This window comes from Bradysia coprophila, unplaced genomic scaffold, assembly GCF_014529535.1.
Source record: "Bradysia coprophila strain Holo2 unplaced genomic scaffold, BU_Bcop_v1 contig_94, whole genome shotgun sequence".
Taxonomy (NCBI): Eukaryota; Metazoa; Arthropoda; class Insecta; order Diptera; family Sciaridae; genus Bradysia; species Bradysia coprophila.
In genome coordinates this window covers 6951538-6973441 of record NW_023504022.1, presented here as the reverse complement: position 1 = coordinate 6973441, position 21904 = coordinate 6951538, and the positions used below count along the sequence as shown (strand labels likewise).

General features: G+C 34.5%; 1 protein-coding gene across 2 annotated transcripts in view; it reads right to left on the bottom strand.

Annotated features, from left to right (window-relative positions):
- The window catches only part of LOC119085176 (protein turtle), a 215078-nt gene that overhangs the window by 128965 nt on the left and 64209 nt on the right, over positions 1 to 21904 (bottom strand). The window contains exon 1 of one of the 2 annotated variants that reach the window (XM_037195479.1): positions 14544 to 14735. The exons of the other annotated variant lie outside the window; for it this stretch is intronic. The gene's annotated coding sequence lies outside the window, so the exon portion shown is untranslated. Of the gene's footprint in view, positions 1 to 14543; positions 14736 to 21904 lie in introns of those variants that run through there. 2 annotated transcript variants of the gene reach the window in all.

The window sequence follows — 21904 nt, the reverse complement described above, 5'->3', positions numbered from 1 at the left end:
AGCGCCTGATGCTTGCCCTAACATTCCTAAAATTTTTCCGGATAAGCCATGATTTCAAGTCAAGGAAATTAATTTATGTTTAACTGAATTCCATTTTACAAGTGAGACTGAGATTGACTTTACAAATCATTTGAGCGTTAAATGTTTGGAGATGTTCGAGGACTCTTACTGATTATTCTGGAAAGGAATTACGACATCAGTTCTCTTTTCTCTATTCAATCAAAACTCTACCGATAGAGATCGATTCACTATCTCATTGAAAGATGTCGCTGCAACAAAACCAATGTCATCAGAAAAATTATTAATCTTTTGCTCGACGGACTTTAGTCAAATAAAATGCCATCGTGTATCAGATGATCACATGACTCCGGAACAGTAATTAGTTTTTCAATCGGCCCTATATCGGCTTGGGGATAAGGGTTTGAAAAAACATTTGCTGCCGTTTCATCACATCCTTTTGTAAGACTCTTATCGCCAAACCGAAAAATAATTGTTGTTCCAGAGTCCTGAGGTCATGTGCTACACGATGGCATTTTATTTGACTAAAATCCGTCGAGTAAAAAATTAATTATTTTCCGGATGACATTGGTTTTGTTGCAGCGACATCTTTCAATGAGATAGTGAATCGTTCTCTATCTGTAGAGTTTTGATTGAATAGAGAACAGAGAACTGATGTCGTAATCCCTCTCCGGTGAATAAAAGTGATTAGAACTACAAAACAAAACACTCGTAAATGTAAAATTTAGAACTTGCAAGATATGCTAGATTTTACCCTGATTACTATTCAAATCGTTAAAAAATTAAGCGTACCAAACGCAGTGAAATTGTCCGTTCTATTGCAATTCAAAATTTCCATAATTTGATCCGTCAATTAGCAATACAAGTTTAATGAAACTGAAAAGCTCTTTCTTATTACAATCCTAAGTAGACCTGATGGGTTTGCTGAGTAGAACAAGTGATTATTTCTGCCATTTAGTACACACTGTCTACATTCAGAGAACGTTTACACAGCGAGAAATAAAGCCAAAGTACGCTTTACAAAACCAGGTCACCCGAAAAAGTCTTAAAATGTTCTTTCTAAAATTTAATTTGAACGGATTATTATTGTGACATTCAAAAGATTCGAGAAGTGTGGAAAAGCTCTCTGCAAAAACGAATACAGTGAGTACTGTGTATGTATGTGATTTTAATGGAACGGTCTCTCTGTTTCTTTCTTCGTTTTTATTTCAAACAACTTGGAAAAGTGAAGCAAATAGGTATTCGTATGTCGTCTGCATTGTTTGTGTACTACACACAGCAACGAATCGCTATTGTAAATAAATTTAAACGAAAAAACCTACAGCTAAAATGCTCGAAAACGTAGAAAGATATTATACGGTTGATTTGATCTTTAGATTTTCCGGACACATCTCTGGGATGGTTGTACAAAGAAAAAGAAGAAAAGAAAATTTAGCAAAAATTGTCTGAACAAAAATTGAACACGTACATGGAGAAAGTGTTGCTTTAAAGGCATGGAATTGGTTTAAGACAACCTTTGTGAAAGAGATGTTGCAATTGTTGGTAGTTTTGTCGGTGAACGAAAACGGAATAATCCTGGCGACAAAAACGAAATAACAGAAAAGCGAATTTAGTTTTCGGTTTTGAAAAAAGTTCCAGTAAGTTCACGGAAATCACGGACCTCAAAATTGTGACGGTGAAACATTCATCCAAGTAGAAACTTGTATTGAAACGGATAAATTGCTCCATGCAACGGTAATTTGCAAAGAACCTCGGTATTAAATTCGCCATTATTGAATTGGGTGGGTCAGGTCCTTTGACTGAACATTTTTTCAATAGATTTTTGAATTAAAGAAAATTAAATTTCGCTTCGCTCTGGTCGCAAGCACTAGTTGATGTTTACTTAATTATCGTGTCGGTTGATAAATAGGTGAATTTTGTGGTGTATCTCCGACACGCCATAGACAAAATATTGTTCCTAACTTATGCTTAAACGTTTTTTTCGGCGAATTCGATTCCAGAATTTGCCTGCAACTTGTGCTGGAAACTTCTATTTTTTCTCAACGAGATAACAAGGAACAGGGCTGTTCGGAATTTTATTAGGGAACTTTTAGGAATTTTAAAATTTCTTACGAATTTTCACGAATTTTCAATTTTCAAAAATTAATTTCTCTTTAAGATTGATATCGCCAAATCTTCGAACAACTTTGGGACAAGGGGTCACAGATATTATTGACTTATAGCTCCTTCGATTCGTTGAACTTTTGCGGGTAAAACGTAGTACTACGTTTGGTGAAATTTATTTTGTTGTCGACGATCGAGGTAGTGAAGTAAAAGTCTGCCAAAAAGGGCCCAAAATCGTTTTTTTCAATTACTCGAGTGAAACAATTTCGGGAAAAAACTTTTTTAGCTACGTTTGAAGGTCTTGAAGAGACGCAAAATTTGAGTATACTTACCACCAGGTCCATGTTCACCTGACGGTGATATTAATGACTTTATATCAAAAAATAGGTGATTTTCCGAAGTACCTGAGCGGCTGCAGTGACACAAGTCCGAGACATGGTATGTATGGTGAGAGAGCCTAGCCTCTGTAGTACCGTAACATGGAAAAACATCCTTGGATAAGTTTCACTGCAAAGGGTTGGAGCGACTTTAGTGGAAGTCCACCCCAAGTCGACGAAATTTTATCCCTTTCTTTCGTTTGTTTTTCGCTTTTTTGAGGTTTTTTGTGCGGCTCTATTTTATTTATTGCTGTCAAGAGTGAGATTAGCTAAAATAAAGAATTTTTGAATTTTTTAGAATTTTTAAGAATTGAAGAATTGAAATTCCGAATAATAAACCCTGTTATCCAATGGATAATATACATGTACAAACTCGGCCTGAAGAATTTCGTTTTTCTTAGTTGAATAATGAAATTTTCTTGAGGTTGCAAATGCTTAAAATCAGTTGAGAATTACACGAGTTATTGTGGAAAAAGCTTTACGGACGCAGTTTATATTTAACATTTTTACCGATCAGCGTAAAACATTTTCAAAAAATTATAGTAAATTCAGCGTTACTGACATTTCAAGTGATTTTCTATCATAAGACCCTGACTTTCAGTCAAAGGAACAAGTGGATGGAATAATGCGATCAAAGAGAACATAATAATCGTCCAACGCGCCCGAAACACTAAATTAGTATGTGAAGCAAGTTTTTCAGGTGGAAAATCCTCCGTAATTATTCCATTTCTTCACGAAATTAACCGAAATAATTCCAAAACGACTAACTGTGCACCGGACTTGACAGCCATAAAATGAAACTCCTTGTGTGTGTGTGCTACTTCCATTCTTTTGTTAAAATTACATTTATCTCATCCCTTCTGACGTAATTTTCAAACTGAACGTAAGTCATTGTTCTATTATAGATATATATATAAATGAGAAAGCTCTTCAAAAGTGGAGCATCCAAACCACAATAGGAAATAATGACAATGACATTATTTATCTGGTCAGTCAATCGGATCGCTAGAAAAAAAGTGATTGGATTATCGCACAAAATTGAAATCATATTCTTTCGGTCCCAAAACCATAATTTCGATATAAATAAATTCTTGATGGCTGGAACTTAGCGTATTTTTAGGTCGCGACAACAATATAAAAAGAACGTATGAACCACATAATACATTTCAGCTTTTACTCTCTGACGATTCCCTTTTTTACCATAACATAATAGTCAAGGGGAACGGGGATCAACTTCCGTTCGGATGGAAATTTGTGGGAGGTGAATTTATATCAATGAATGAGATGTGTGTATATATATATATACGGTGGTACATACGGAACAGTATTCGAGTATATTTCTGTTATTTCATGAAATTTATCTTTTTGTGACATGGATTGATGATAAATGCGACAAAAAGAATTAAATAATATTGTGCGCTGCCATTTTTTGAGAGTTTTTTTTTTATTTCATTTTATTCTTTATACTTTCTGTCTGTTCCTTTCGTTGGTCGTACGACTGCGATATATTATGGCGCTGTGTGTATTTTTATACAATTCATTTTGTTTGTAGCGTCTCGGAATTAGAAAAATGTTCTTCTAATATGGATTGACTTGTGCGATAAAAAAAAATTGTCAAGACAAATTCCACTTGAAAAATGTTAATTTAAGTGAGTATTTTATGTTGTTTACATAGTATAAGGAGTATTGCAAATTGCTGTAGACGTTGTCTTTCCGCGGAAATGATGTAAATTTAAATATGACGACATAAAGGGGGATGTTGTTCAATTATTAGGATTTGGAAATGATCTCTTCTTACAGCAGAAGTATATCTTGTTTGTCACAAAACAATGTGGAAAGGCCAGGGAATACGCACAAAACATGAAGTTTTCCTAGATTCATTTTGATCGATTAACCACTGGCAACAAAGCCAGTAAAAAGCTGATAAGTACTGTACTAAGATGGGTACTGAACTTCTCACTTCTCTCTGTGATGTTCTAGAGTATTGTTTAGTATCAGCATCAGATAGGGAAACTAAATCGACATTACTCTCCAACTAAATCGATGCCTCAGACGGATACTGAACGCTGGCCCGAAAGAATTTCAAACGCCGAGTTGTGGAACTTCACCAAATGCGAAGAAATGAAGCCAATGATCAAACGTTGAAAGTGGAACTGTATCGGCCACACGATAAGGCGACCTGTTGGAGATATTGCACGAGCTGTGCTAGATTGGAATCCACAGGGAACCCGTAGGAGAGGAAGACCAAAAATCACGTGGAAACGAACAGTCGTCAATGAAGCGAAAGAAGCTGAGAAGGAGTGGATGGAAGTCAAATCACTCGCACCAAACCGAATACGATGGCGACATTTTGTGGACGCTCTATGCTCCCACGCGAAGTAGGATACCGATTTAATCAGCCTATGGGCTAACTCAAATCCGCTACCCCTCGATCGAAACTAATGAAGTAAAAGATTTGGAATTGAAAAAGATTAGATTCCAGATTAGGCAGTTACTGCTTTCAAACTATCTGAGGAAAATCATAGTTGAGCCGCTAAAATTTTACAGATTCACTACATTGTCTGTGATTGACAATGACTACCTTTGTTATTCGCAATTCGCACACGCTAATTGAGTTAAATTTTGTAAAATGGAGCAAAATGCAGAACTACTTTTCGGGTTTCAAAGATTCAATTCGTGTCGGGCTCGAGTCGGATTTTCAATTTTTTTTTTACAATTTCTATTTGAAGTGCGAAAATTGTTCGGAAGCTGGACGCCTTAGTATACCTGTTCTAATTAGCTTTAAAAACGACTTTCTGCAGAGTGCAGAAATTTTCATTTAATTAATTTGAGAAAATTCAAACTATAATTTCGTCGAGGACTTGATACAAATTTTGTAAAGTTATCAATGCACGTTGATCCAAGTAAACAGAAATTTTCTCAGATTTTAAAATTTCCCCTGGAGATTTTATGTCTCACCCTGTACTTAGTCTGCAAGCGATACAGTTAAAGTAAACTTTTGCGTTTAAAGTTGACTCAGCTGTTTTACCAGCTAGTCCACTCATGCAAGCACACTGCTCATACGGGTGGAATGATTATGCTGAAAGAGTTTACCTCAACTGTACGAACATATCGGATAAATCGGTTTTCCTTGTTCGTGATTCTACATCGTTAAAATAAGATGTGCAAGGAAACATTCATGGACGACGTTTTAAAATCCATGATAAATCGTCAAAATAGCAAACGAAAAATCTCTTCTGTCTCGTATTTAACCGGACGTCATTTATACTCTCCACCTAACATTGAAATATGAATTTGACGATAACATAACTACAGTCATTGTTCGTTTCTAACGAAAAACGAATTACCATTCAACAACACCTTCTAACAGTTAGAATTTTCAAATGGTAGTAGCACCAACTTTTCAAATTAAATTCGCTCCATCCAGAGAACATTAATGAATTCAAAAATTTCAACGATTTCCATTTGGAAATGCTAAATATAAACCTCTCAGAAAATTGAATTCGGTAAATTTTTCATACATTCCCCCACTTCACATTAATTTCACGTCTTTTGTTGTTTGAAAGCAATAATTTTTGGAAGAACGGTTGCCATATCATTCGCATCTGAAAAGGTAAAACATAATCTTTTCGCGAATTGTGCAACTCACAATCAGCCAAAAACAGAAAATATGATTCTAATAATCTCTGCTCTTAATTTATTTATCCCGTCGAATGGGTTCATTTTCAGATATGGGGTTGTTATACACGACAAAGATGTATAAATTAATGTATTCACTCGACGTGTAATATTGAGAATTCAATAAAATAATCACTTTTCCATTTTATCCATGTCCTCATACATTAAAATCCATGTCGACGTTCGTTTAGAACTTGAATTGACTTTGATTGCATAAAAGGTTTTGCTGGAATTTTCAGAAAATATGTTTTAATGCCATCAGATTGATGTTCTTTGAGTGCAAAGATATATAGAGATCCACCAATAGTATACGTTGTACCACATTTCACACGACAAGAGAAAGAGAGAGATAGAGAAGAAGGAACCAGCCAAGTCTTACGAATGTCATTTTTTTCATATTTTCAATTTTCCTCATTTTTTTTTCTTCTCCTCCTAACACAATTTAACTTCATATCTTTCCAGTGTGTATTACATATACAATACATGTATCCTTACGTGTCGATTTTATACATATCTGTTAATAATGCGAACTGAGAATTTACTACCCTTCTCATACTCACAGAGAAGAAAGTCAAGTCAAGATTATTATATAGAAAAATCTATAAATTTATTTTTCCCTTGATTCCGTTGAAGGAAGAAAAAAAATTAATCTTTTGCTCTGATGGCTGAATGTGTATGCGAAAGACGGCAAATATAAAAATTTTCTCTGTTAAGAAACGAGCCTTAGTTTTGATTTTCTTCTGTTTTCTTTTTGCTTCTCTTTTTTATTCCATAAAAGGAAAGTTTATCAAATTTAATTTGCAGAGTTGCATAATTCGGTTTTCAAACTTTAATGCATGGCTGTGGAAATGGTTCTTCATTCGGTTGTTCAATCTGAGTTCATGATATTTGATAATGTAAGGCGAAATGGAAAAAAGAATTTTTCGAAAAACCGCCATTCGAAAGTAGATTAGTCATCTCGTTAATTTTACGCTTTTTGTCGAGACCATTTTGAAGTAGAGAGAAGACATTATTGTCAGGAAAAGTCGGCGATATTTTCTGTATTGATTTCTGTATCCGAATCATAATTGGATTTATGCCCGCACGTTAGTGACGCAAGTCCTCTACTAAAAAAAGTTTGGGAAATTCAGAAAAAGTTCGGAAAATTCCGAAAAAGTTTTTTAAAATCGGGTGAGTGGACCGTGAATTAGGGCCTTAGAAGTGAAAAGCTACTAGGGCCCTATGTGTATTTTACATAGAACTCAAGTAAATTTAATCCGTTTTTCGTAATTTTTGTTTCATTTGGAAGGTAATCGAACGCCGAATAGAAAGTTGTTGAAAAAAAATTAAATTTGGGTCCTTGGACTAAGGCCACTACTAGGGCCCTATGCGTATTTTACATACAACTCGAGTAAATTTCATCCGTTTTTCGTAATTTTTGTGTCATTTGGAAGGTAATCAAAGGCCGAATAGAATGTTGTTGAAAAAAAAATTAAATTTGGGTCCTCGGACTACATACAACTCGAGTAAATTTCATCCGTTTTTCGTAATTTTTGTTTGATTTGGAAGGTAATCAAAGGCCGAATAAAGTTGTTGAAAAAATAATTAAATTTGGGTCCTTGGACTAAGGCCGCTACTAGGGCCCTATGTGTATTTTACATAGAACTCGAGTAAATTTCATTCGTTTTTCGTAATTTTTGTTTGATTTGGAAGGTAATCAAAGGCCGAATAGAATGTTGTTGAAAAAAAAATTAAATTTGGGTCCTCGGACTAAGGCCGCTACTAGGGCCCTATGCGTATTTTACATACAACTCGAGTAAATTTCATCCGTTTTTCGTAATTTTTGTGTCATTTGGAAGGTAATCAAAGGCCGAATAGAATGTTGTTGAAAAAAAAAAATAAATTTGGGTCCTCGGACTAAGGCCGCTACTAGGGCCCTATGCGTATTTTACATACAACTCGAGTAAATTTCATCCGTTTTTCGTAATTTTTGTTTCATTTGAAAGATAATCGAACACCGAATAGAATGTTGTTGAAAAAAAAATTAAATTTGGGTCCTTGGACTAAGGCCGCTACTAGGGCCCTATGTGTATTTTACATAGAACTCGAGTAAATTTCATTCGTTTTTCGTAATTTTTGTTTGATTTGGAAGGTAATCAAAGGCCGAATAGAATGTTGTTGAAAAAAAAATTAAATTTGGGTCCTCGGACTAAGGCCGCTACTAGGGCCCTATGCGTATTTTACATACAACTCGAGTAAATTTCATCCGTTTTTCGTAATTTTTGTGTCATTTGGAAGGTAATCAAAGGCCGAATAGAATGTTGTTGAAAAAAAAAAATAAATTTGGGTCCTCGGACTAAGGCCGCTACTAGGGCCCTATGCGTATTTTACATACAACTCGAGTAAATTTCATCCGTTTTTCGTAATTTTTGTTTCATTTGAAAGATAATCGAACACCGAATAGAATGTTGTTGAAAAAAAAATTAAATTTGGGTCCTTGGACTAAGGCCGCTACTAGGGCCCTATGTGTATTTTACATATAACTCGAGCAAATTTCATTCGTTTTTCGTAATTTTTGTTTGATTTGGAAGGTAATCAAAGGCCGAATAAAGTTGTTGAAAAAAAATTAAATTTGGGTCCTTGGACTAAGGCCCCTACTAGGGCTCTATGTGTATTTTACATATAACTCGAGTAAATTTCATCCGTTTTTCGTAATTTTTGTTTGATTTGGAAGGTAATCAAAGGCCGATTAGAATGTAGTTAAAAAAAAATTTAATTTGGATCCTCGGACTGAGGCCGATACTAGGCCCTATGTGTATTTATACTCAATAAATTAAAATTTTAGGGCTATTTGAAATTTTTGTTTTATTTGAAAGGAACGTCGTACGGGGCTTCGTAATTGCGCTATGCGCAATTTCTAAGATGTACACATTACATAATAATTTTACTTTAACTACTTTAACCGGCGCATAGGCTTACGGTCAAAGTAGGGTGACAGACGCACTAGGGTCACGTACGCAATAGATATACGGGTTTGTACGGGGCTCAGTCGCAGCAAACGCTCCGACTGTTCTGATGGCTCGTTTTACTGATATAATAGGATAGAACGGACAAGGAACCTAATCTTTTCTTGGCACCTAAGCCGCCAATTGGAGACTTTGTTGGAGTGCCAATGGGCGACTTTGTTGGAGTCAATAGAGTTACTTGAAGTTACTAATATAAAAGACTAATCATCATTAATGATCATTCGGACATCTGAGCTTGATCAACCCGTGGATCGAACAAGTTTTGAGCTACCCGGACTTTTGACTGATAGTCATGTATGTATCTGCCAAGCTCCATGCGAATGTATCTAAGATGAATCGTTCAAGACAGATACGTATGCAAAGAGAATCAAAAATTGCAAAATTTCTTTAGTTTCCTCGAAGGATGAAAAAGTCTTTTGAAACTTGTTTGTAAGATTAACAACTTTCTGAGATTTCGTTCAATCATTATACGGATAATATCAACGAAAATTCGACTAAATAAACCGATCTTGTCACATGTTCTTGGTACTCGCTGTCTTATCGAAATTTGGATTATCTTTCGCATTTAATGTATGCCGCAGCACTTGAAATGAAGTTTTGCGTAAATTTCCATCGAAAACTTGCCTCCCATTAAATTTTCGTTTAGTTTAGTCACACTCAAAACAAAAGGAAACTTCTTCATTGATGCTCACGGCTAGACACGAATTATTTCAGATTTGTCATTCTCTTGCAATCAAGTTAAATCTTTCAAACTTTTCAAGCACAACATGCCAGTAAGTTGTATCGTGTGTGTACCCCATATGCAAAATTTTGTTATAATTAATAACTAGGAAGTTCTAAACTTCCACAATGTACATATATAGCCACCACCCCGAATGACAAACAAAATATTTTGCTATTTACGGCAGTATAATGCATGTATGCAGTTTTTGAGAGATATCAAAATTTGAAACTTAAGCCAAAAACCTCATATTCGAAACTTCATCTTTCCCCATACTCGGTAAACATAAACAAATAAAATTAACGATTTTCGGCAAAACTTTTCGCAGTTATTAACTTCAAAAACAAAATTGCATAAACAAGTCAATTCAACGGGAACGGTTCGAAAATTTCACAAAACGACAAAACAATATGTTTTTACTATCCACTTCCATTTACTGATAATTGTATACAGACACGTTTCCACTTCACATAATATACTTATAAACATTATACCGCATATAATACGAATCTAGGTATGTAACCCATAGTAACTGTGGTGGCATCCATATCATATAGTGCATTAAACTACCCATCAGCCGAAATTTATTGAAACACAAGAAGGAGAAAATCTTCTGCAGAAAACCGAAAAGCTTCTAAACATAAAGCAACCAAAAATCATCATCTTACCGATATGGAACATGATATTATGTAGGAGTGGAGACTGACACATAGCCGAAATATGGTGAATATGTAAGTGTATATAAATACACGGAAAGTTTGAGTTATGGATACGTACACAGTTATATAGCTACAGAAATCAGTGCTAGATTAAGGACATTGGTTGTGCAGTCCTCGAAAGAACTAGTTCATTTAACGGTGAGTCTGATAATCAGACTCTGATTGTAACATTTACAATGAGTTCAATTGTCGACTGATAAAAAATTGGGGACTACTGTTGGGAAAACATTTTCCCAAATTTTCTTGAATTTTCCTAGATTTTCCACAGTTTTATGAACTTTTTTTTAGAAAATTTAGAAAAGTGTTGGAAAATTAGTGAAAATATGGGAAAATTCAACAAAACATTTTCCAATATTTTCTTGAATTTTCACACAATTTCCTAGATTTTCCAATGTTTTTCTAAATTTTCAAGAACTTTTTTTTAAAGAAAATTAGGAAAAGTTCTGGAAAACTCTAGAAAATATATGGAAAAAATTGAGAAAATTTGGAAAAATTATGCAAGAAGAAAATTATGGAAAAATTCAAGAAAATCTGGGAAAATGCAGTCCCAAAAAAGTGGCTGCAAAGAATACAAATCACCTGAATGTTTCTATTTTCAACAACGATGCTTCTAAAGATAATGTCTCAACGTCATATCGTTCCCCACCGATTCAGCACTGGCCCAGATGATAGCCAAAATCCTTACACTGTGCGGCAGTGTGGCTACATATCATATCTATACACACACAATTCACATCTTGCAAACGTCCGTATAACCTAAGACGTTCAATGTAATAATATAGTGACAAGATCAATATTTGGGTGGATGATACGGTTAAAATGCCGTTAACAATTCGAATAGTAGGTTACCTTGAGGCAATCGTACAACCAGAACCGAAAAATATATAAACCAAGGAACTTTGTGAACGTTTATGTATCTTTGACGAAACTAAATAATCGGATAATTGAACGGCAGAAAATGTATTAAAGTGTTTCAAACCGTTCAATCAACTAATGTGCTGAACGGTGCAATCTCTATTCGCCCAAGAACGTGTACGAATATATATTTATATGTGTATTTACAACGCACATCCAAAGTTTATGAAATATTTTCTGCTGAACGTTGAACTATTTTGTGTAAACAAATTGAATTTCTTGTTGCTGGTGTGTTGTATGAGCATACCATTTATGTTTGCCTATTCACATTGTGTTTAGTCAGTTCGGTGTTGGAGCATTACGTGTATAAACTACGTTCAGACGTTCGAGAGCATTGTAAATCTACGGGAAAACGAGAACACAGCAATAGTTATGCCATTCACGGCAAACTGTAGTACAATGTGCAATTCAATATAATAATAATGTTCCAATATTTGCAAGTGGAAGGTTTCGGAGGACGGCTTGAGGATTCTTCATTCCATCCAATATTCCACATGCAACGTAAATACTTCAAAGAGATTGACTTGCACATTAAATGAGAATCGGAGCATTGTGCATTCAAGCGTTCAGATTATTAAAGCTAATCAATTTCTGGATACATGTTGCTGCCATCCAACAAGATATTATGCAAAATTCTTGATATTCTGTCAGGCGAACATAGGCACACATGGAGAACATACACACACATGATGTACACATTTAGAGGTGTCTGAATTGGTACGTTGTAGGTGAAATATTTTAATTGAAATTTTTCCATTAAATCAACCCCGACAATTTTTGGTGCTCATAAATATTTAGAGCCTTTCATAAGCGACATTAAGTTACGAAATTGATGGGTTACACAAATTTACCGTTCGGTAGATTGTAAAGCAAAACAATTAAATTCAATTTTGAATAATATTAATAAACGAGATATAAATTGAACAATTTAATGTAGCAGATTTGCTGGATAAATTGTTTCTTCAGCCCTGAGAGCAACTTAGAGATGGTCCTTTTCCGAGAAAATTGTGAAATGAAAATTTACCATCTACGCCGGACTGGCAACCTTAGTCTCTGGGCGCAAAATCTTACTCTAAAAGCGCAAAATTATGTGAGAAATTTCAATAGATGAAACCTAGGGGTGCAATCGGGTTTGCCCGATTTTACCATATGAACATTGAACATCCAGGCACTGTTTATCTAGGAATTTTCCATTAAATTTCTCAAATAATTTTGTTCAGTTTTCTGTGAAAAATTTAGGCGAACCATTCTAATTTTAGTCGGAGATTAATCAGAATCAAAAGTATTTCAAAATACATGGAGGGAATCACAAGAGCCGCCAGTTTCAATCCAATTCATCCTGTTCAATGTTTTATACACATAACCCGAGTATGTGTGTATCGAAATTTAAGACTTGCAAGGTCAACGATAGGCAGTGTCTGCAGTGGCTACGTAGGCGACGTCGGCACACTTAAGCAGTGAATAAAAAATGGTAGAAGAGTGGTTTCAGTGTCGCCGACTGGGACATGCCTGGTAGTACTTAACACAGAGTGCCGACAACTGCGGCTAGTCAGACTTCGGCTCCCTGGATTTTTGTTAAGGAGTCAGGGAACACCTCCAAAAAAATTTATAAAAATAAAAGATAAAATTCAAGATTTTTAGAATTTTTTTGGAGGTATGTCCTGACTCCTTAACAGCAATCGAGGGAGCCGAAATTCAGCGAGCAGCAATAATCTTTATTGTGTCCTCCACTACAATCTCACATCTCAAGCTAAATACAATCAATTGTCTATCAGGAAATATTGATGTTAGGGAATCTCGACAGTGACACCTTCACGACCAACCTTTGGCAGTTTTACAAAATTGCAATGCTCTACATTCCACTAAAACATTTTTTATAAAAATACTCTCAACTTTCCGAGATATCACCATGGGAAACGCAAAGTCGATCGGGGGACTTCTTCCGCGACACCTCCGGAATGAATAAAGATAATTGAATTACAACTTCCGGCTTCTATCATTCTCTAACATCACCATTGCTACCAAGGTTTTTTGTCTTTCCAAGCCTTCCGACAAATGTTCTTTTCAATCGGTAAACAACATTCAAACATTCAAAAACGGAATTCAGACATTTTAACAACAATAGTCGTTCTACTAGCATATCGTGCGAAATTCGTCACTGTGCTACAGATGCTACGATTCTGACACAATGACTCGTGATGTCCAGATAAACACTCGAAATATGTGTCTAAAAACAACTCGACCGTTTTGCATTTTATTTTCCATTTTTGTTCGCATATATTTTCCGTATCACATAGATCAGTCTGTTAATATGATGCCTAATATTCCAATAATGGAAATACCAAAATGGGAACATTTCCAATACACTTTTCGCCAACATTCACAGGCTAAACGAAATGCTAAAAATGTTTAAACTTTGCCAGTCTTTTGCTGCATTTCATATTTTCATTCGATGTCAAGCATTGATATATGTAAAATACAATACGTTTGGTTTGGTTATGAAGGGGACCTACCTACCTCCGCTCATGTATATTTTATAGAATTTTTATTGGAATTGAAAATATTTTTTTTTATTACTCAACAAACATACATACATCGAAAGTACTTGGTCATCTAAATTCGTGTATATTCAACCTATTCTACTATCGCACATCATACTTGAACATCGAATCCATAGTATAACATTTTTATGAGCAGAAATAGCTGGATTGTGTGTGCGATGTATAATGCATGCAATATTCTGTATCAAGTGCCTATAACCTGTTTCGTACAAAAGAGGAATATTTATAAACGGATTTTTCATTGCTATACATATAAGTATTGAATGAACGATAGATGATAGCTCATATCTATCACAATAATAAAATGGAAACCATTTCAAAAGAAAATGTTTTATTGAAAGGAAAAAGCATTGAATATAGCGGGATATCTGACATAATATTTCTTGTGAAACGAAAAACTTTGGCATACTCGAGCATTCAACAAAGTACAATCGTAAAGAATATACCTTAAATTTTGATGTTCCTTGCTTCTTTTTCATTGCTGTAGTGTGTGAGCGGTGTTGCCGTTTCTCTGACGTCGTTCGGGAGGTAAAAGATATGGGAAGCACACACTTTGATTTTTAATTTATTTTCATGATCGTGCAATATCTTTCCGTTTTTCTGTTTCTTTTTTCCGTCGATTTCGAAGAGTTACATACCTGGAAACATAAGGAAAAAAATAAACTTGTTATTTGCATAATTTATTAGATTTAATTCGATGATTCATGTTGAGTAGGTAATTTAAATTCCGGAAAAAAATTCGAAACGAAATGAAATGAAGGAAATATCCAATCGACAGAGAAAGGATATTCCAATAAAGTATATGTCTATGCCATAAGCAACATGTGAACAATTTTCATGTTCATCGAAAAATTAAGATTAAATTCGTCTTTCGACTTTTTGCAGGTCAAAAAGACCATTTCTCATCTGGTGCCATCAGGGCCTATTTTAAGGAATTTAATTTCCAAAAATTTCCAAAATTTCACAAATTTCACAAGAATTCTTAAAATTTCCAAATTTTGTTTTCTGTTGAAAAACAACTAAAAAGGCAGTAAAAACAACATTTACGATGCAATCTGTTGTGTTTTTAGATGAAATGACGAAAAGTGATGGAAAAATTTGAGAATTTTTGGAAATTTAATTTCCTTAAAATAGGCCCTGGGTGCCATGGCAACAGTGGAACTTGATGCAACACTCTAACACCAATTTGCTCACGGACAAGTCTAGCGAATCGTAGTTGAAATGAAATTTCAACTCACCACCAAACTTACTATCTCGTGGTCCTGTCTGTGTTAAAGCTACCAAAGTGCAGTGATTAAAAAATCAAGTTTCACGGATATGTTTGGCTTATGAAGGTTTTAAAAAAAAAACTTTCATATGTATGTGCAAAAACCTTGCTTACATGACGGCTGTCTGTTCCGATAACGATGAAGACCAATGACAACAATTTATCAACTTTGAAGAGTTGAAAATGAAATATTAAATTTTATGACCGGGCAACCACTTCTTGACAAACTGTCTCGAAAGGTTTCGCTTCATTTTCAATAATTAAAAAAACATTCTCTTGATTTGAAAATTGAATTTCACTTTACTTCGAGACTTTTTCTCAATATTCAAATTGCGAGGGTGGTTGTTACTACCCTCTCAAAGTTTTCAATGGTCTCTTACTTTCAACAGTTCGAATATTAATTGAAAGACAGATGGTAACAACTGACATTGTCAGTCTAACGCACACAGTTCGTTTTCCATCTCGTTTATCTTACGTAACGTTTTATGCAGGAAAATTCTAATGACACACTAAATTACTTAAGACAGTTTTGCTCAGACGTTCTCCAGTTGTTGATGTTACAATATTTATCTTTGTAATGCGAATTTTAATATCTATAAAATTATTAGAACGTGTACCATGTACGTGACGTTACATCAATGCTATTTTGCACTTTATGTCTTGACGTTACATCTTAACGCTCGTTGTACCGAAACAGGTCAATTAGCCGATAAGATCATTGCAAGAAAGATAAAAAAAATACATTTAGTTCACTCGATTGACCGCATAGATTCAGTAACGGGCAATAAGATCATTAAATCTTATACTTCATATGTTTAAAGTGTTTACTAGTCTTTGACACAGAGTCTTTTACTTCATTTGTTTAGTAATACATTTTGTTGTATACAATAAATCTCCAGCCAGAGCTCATCACTTATTATTGTGGTCGTTGTCGATAACAAATGACTAGCCGTTTAAGGCCAATTGAATAATTGAGTTACAAACAATTTTTTTTTTATTTTTTATCGATGGAGAACCTAATTATAAGACATTTTGTCTCGTATCATATGCCAAAAAAAGTTAAAACTTTTTTTATAAATCATTTTGAAAGTCACTGAAAACACGAAAATTCGAATCGAAATACAAAAATTTTTGATGACATACTGTATTTCTATTCGAATTTTCGTGTTTTTAGTGACTTTCAAAATGATTTATAAAAAAAGTTTTAACTTTTTTTGGCATATGATACGAGACAAAGTGTCTTATAATTAGGTTCTCCATCGATAAAAAATAAAAAAAAAAATTGTTTGTAACTCAATTATTGACCTGGGCACTTCTCTGTTACATGAATAACGATTTTATTATCCATGTTCAATTGACAATATAAAATATTTGACATCATGGTAAAATTGCAATAGCCAGCACATTGTTTCAACTAAACGCAGATGCACTAAATTTCGATTTTAATTTTCTCGAGTAATTTTATTGCCAGAATTTTGTTTATAACAAGATTATCACGATAAATATCAGCTTACTCAACTATAAAGTCTGTAAAACATAAAAATAAAACATAAAACTGTCTGATCTGAACGAAACAAATGATACGACCACCCACACCCTTTTCTTTATCACACCCTATCTCTGTTTCTAGTGTTACACAATTTCTACATTTTTTTTTATTATTTTGCTGCTTTTCTTTTATTTACTGGTCATTTCCAGTATTACATTACAAAACAGCGAACGGAGAGAGAGACTGCAGCTACTATGGTCTAAAAGGTCTATTTAATCTTGATAAAATTTCCCCCCATTTTATAAATCAATTGTTTATGGCCCGGTTCTTATGATTAAGTTTTATCCTGGTTGGGTTGACCCAATTTCTGGCAACATATAAGAATACACGACTTGCCAATAGATTTCCCGGTGTTGTTGGAGATATTTCCATTATTAAAATGTAAAAATTCAGCATATCGTGCTTTTTGTTTGCTTCCTGGAAATACATTTTATTGTTTTCTAGTAATATGCGAAAGAATCGTGCAGTAAACGGATATAAAGGTGTGTTATAAGTCACTGTAGTGTAGCAATTATCTGGGGAACTATAAAGCCAAAATTTGTGATCAATCAGCAGGAATAAATTTTCATCTTGGAGAGTGTGTGTATCACGTTTTACCGATCTATAAATTTCAATAAATTTAATCGCGTTCATTCAACCCAATAAAAGTCATCGAAGGGCAATAAAAACGTCGGTCAAAAAATCATCCCATTGAAAAAGTGTTTCATTTCTTTTGAAGCTACACCGTACTCCAGGGACGAATAATATTTTCTAGCATTTTTGCATATTTATTAATCTCTTTAGCTTTTGGTAAATAGAATTTCGTGTGGAAAATTTTCTCATCACCAGAACAGGGATCGCATCGAGAAAAAGTGTCATTGCAATGACAAATCATATTATTTTACATGTCCTGTTAACGTACACATCCCGTTTTCGTGTAATGGGAAGATTAAAATCCATCCATCGTTCTCCCAGAATTGAGGATCTTGCCTCTCTCGCACGCTTACATTTTGTCGGTATGCTTGTAAGCCCATGAAAATGAAATGAAAGCTTAACATACATGGAACGTTCAGTGAGTGTATTGCAGCATTAGAGATTACTTTCCTTCAAGCTCAATACATGATTTATGTACCCAGAATGTTAGGTCGAGTGCCCCAAGGGAATCCATATGAACTACCCTTTTTTTTTTAAATGTATGGCCTGAACCCAAAAAACATTGTACATTGTGTGTATAAATTCATATTACGTGTATATGTGATGACTAGAATAACCCCGAATAGGTCGGGTATACCATATCTGTATGTATATGGGCGGTATATATGTCGATATGTGGAAAAGTAAAAACTTTTTTTTAGATAATGTAAAATGAATTTAACCCGGGAACAGAGCAACAAAGGAATATTTTGGGGCTTGAAACTTTGATACATTTCGCATGCGAAGAGGCAAGAATGTGAAATTTCTTTTTTGTTTGAAAAGCATTGTTGTATTATACTTTTGTAGGGATGGATGAGATGTGGCAACCATCACGACCGCCAATTAGGCGAGACGATTTTTTTTTTTGCAAATTATTTCTAATCGAAATGAAAGAGCAATTTAAATACAAATTGTACGTTGAAAGTTGCGAAAGAAAGGGCGTCGTTTGTTGTATATATTTTGCGAGACCGGTTGGGCACAAGTTTTTATGTTCTAATTTATTAATTTTTCTTGGACGAAATTTGGAACATCTGGTTCAGATAATTTTATGCGGTTTGGCATTTGTGAGACGACTCGGGTAGATCGTCTGTGTCAGCATTTGCCAAGCATTTTATGGGCATTTAGCCGTTTAATCTTAATGATATTTGAGCGGGTTTATTCGCACCTACACCTAATTTATCCATATTTCTCGGCCTGTGAATGTCTTTTCACAACGCAGTCGAGAAAATATTCATTTTCTCACCTCAGCTGAAACTTCGGGAGCCTTTTCTGTCAAAAATGTTGACCTCGGGAAAAAAGTAGGAAATTTCATTTTTTCGGGTGACTTACTGCTCTCGCTACGATCGGGTCACAAGCAACACCCTCGAAACACTTTCCTTTACCTCGGTGAACAAATAACTATTCCACTCTCAGTTGTACATGTATATGACAAAAATATGTGCCTTGGTTAGTGTTCTGTTATATGGCTGCGTTAAGACTAATGAAGTAAAAGATTTTGCATCAAAGTTGAAAAATTGTTGACAAGAGAAGTAATAGTATATTACTTCCGAGGTTCCAAGTTGTTTATTTGATAAGTGGGGTGTTACAGCCCGACCCGAAGGGGAGGGCTGTATTCCCCACTTGTCAAATAACAACTTGGAACCTCGTAAGTACAATGCTTTACGTGATTAGGCAATGTAAATGAAAATGAAACATGCCGTAACACGTAAAGACTCATAACGATTTGTACTATGTTGTTTCAGGTTTTAAGGTTTCAGGTTGCGAAAAAACGAAAACGTTGTCAAGTTTAAGTTTTAAAAGCTTGTACGATACCCGATAGAGTTGACATATTGAGTGAAGAAGTGAATGGCTAATTATTACAGAAATTTTCGTTGCAGGCATCGTATTGCCAAAGATTAAAATTAAAATTTATAAAATGCATCGATACCCAGGCAGAGGCGTACTTTGAAGAATTTTGTCATGGGGTCAATTGCCAATCTTGCCTCCTATACTCAGCGCCATTGTCGATCCTACAGATTCTTCTTTGAAAAATGCAACGAATGTAAAAGAAATGTTACTAAAATTTCATGATTGACACGAATAACGCGACAGACTTGGCAGTCACCAAATTGTAAACAAGGTCTCTTCAACCATATGGTGAATGTTAACACTTCCTAGTTCTTGAATTCATAATGAATGATCGACCTTTTGGGGGTTCTTATTTATGCAAAGTTTTTTCCAAACATTTTTTGATATTAAAAAGTTCTAGAACCAGAGGCGCTTTGCATAGAGAAAACGCTATTCAATTTACCTTTCATAAAAGTTGTTGTGCTGTGAATATTTTTAAATTTTAGTAGATGAATGTAAACTTAAATGTAAATAATAAGTAAAGGGAATTCGTAGAATGTTGCAGGCAGTTTGTTAGTTCTTGTTGTATTCGAAGCATGACTTTGCTGTAATTCTCATAGCCAAAAATTCACACAATTGTGAAATGAAAATTTCGATGTTTTTTTCTTTTCCGTAGACGTAATAAATTATTACACAGCCCTGTACATAACTTCGAATGAAATTACAACAGAACGGCGTTTTATAAATGATACTTTGGTGGCCAAAATGAACTTTTTTTTTCTTAATGTACGTGACATAATACGACACGAACGTGTTTGCTATTGTAATTGTATATTTTGGAGGGGCCCAGCTCTATAGAATCATATAAATTATTCACTTGGCTTGGCAGTGATTTTGTAAAATGTAACACGAATGCAGTAATTACAAAATGAGCCATCTATGTCTTCAATTCAATTCAAATCCATTTATTAAATCCATAAACGATATTTAAACGCTTAAGTTTCAACATCTACAAACGCAATGCAATCTGTTATGAGTGAATGTGAAACAATTGAAGTAAAAGATTTTGTGTGAAAAATTGTTTGAACAATAAAAGTAGTAGATTAAGTGACTCTTTTACCATGACATGCTTCATGTACCAAGAATATGCAGGAGAAAAATCGAGCAAAGGCCAAAACCATGAAAATTATGTTGATTGATGAACAAAAACGACCGACACATAAATTCATACACCCGAATTTTTAATGAAATAAACCGTTTGTCTGATGCCGTTGCTGCTGTCGCTGATAATTTTACAACAATCCATTCCAGAGATTTCGGTAATCTTTCAATATGTCTCATGTACCACATCACTAATCAATCAATTTGATTCAAATTTACGGTGAAAATTCCTCCACGCAACCACACAGGTGTGGCGAGAGATGGTGAGAGGCATGAGAAGGCATGTCAACACACCCAGCCGTTATAACAAAAGGAATCTAATTCAATTTTATTCAATATCCAACCAAACATAATTTTCAGGGATCCATGGAGAGAGAAAAAAGGAGATGTTTTGTTGAGTTAACGTCAAGGTAAATGGGTATACATGTGTTATGCATGTAATACATAATATCATCTTAGTATACAACTTTTATTTTCCATATAATATACCTAAAACCCCGTATCCTGAGTAAAATTCTTTACCATAAAAACCACACATGAAAAAACCGTTTCTTTTTTCTCTTCTTTTTAAATATATTTCGAGTATTTGTACCCAATTTCGTCCCTTCAATTTGTGTGCAAAACGTGTGTAGACCTAATAACACTTTTTTTTCGTCAAATTCCCACAGCCCACAATGCTATATTCGGTTCATATAAATATACTCTCATCGGAGCTGTATATAGCATATAGCCGATGCTAAAAATAGATTTGCCAATTTCAGTTTTCAGACACCCATCCACCAGGTATAGAAACACACTAATCTCACACTCTCTCGTAATGAAGAAGGAAAGGTGTAAATAAAAATAGATAATCGCACCTGTAGAAGAGAGAAGGAGGAAAATGAAACGTTTTTCGCTTTTACTTTATATTTTATGTAAAGGGGACGCGGGCTGAAGTATCTGGAAGCTTTCAGTTTATAAACTTTGATTTTCTAGTAAGAAGATCTAGAAATAAAAGTTGTGTTTTCAAGAAAAGTTTTCATGCGAAACCGAACCGTATTTTCTGTGGATATTGTTCTATTGCATGTCTTAAGGATATTCCGTTGAATTTTTATCATCACTTCCCAAGTATGGAAGGCGTTTCTTCCACATGAGAGGGACCGACTAAAAAGTCTATCGATGAAGGAATTTTCTTTTGTTTTTTTCGTTTAACGAACGACTTTAATTTACTTTTCGATTTCCATTCACATATCCTAACCAAATATTCCTCACGGAAAACAATTTGTTATATTTGCTTTGTTAAGCCCCAAGATATACCTTCTTATCGTACAATAATTTGTACGTAAACAAAA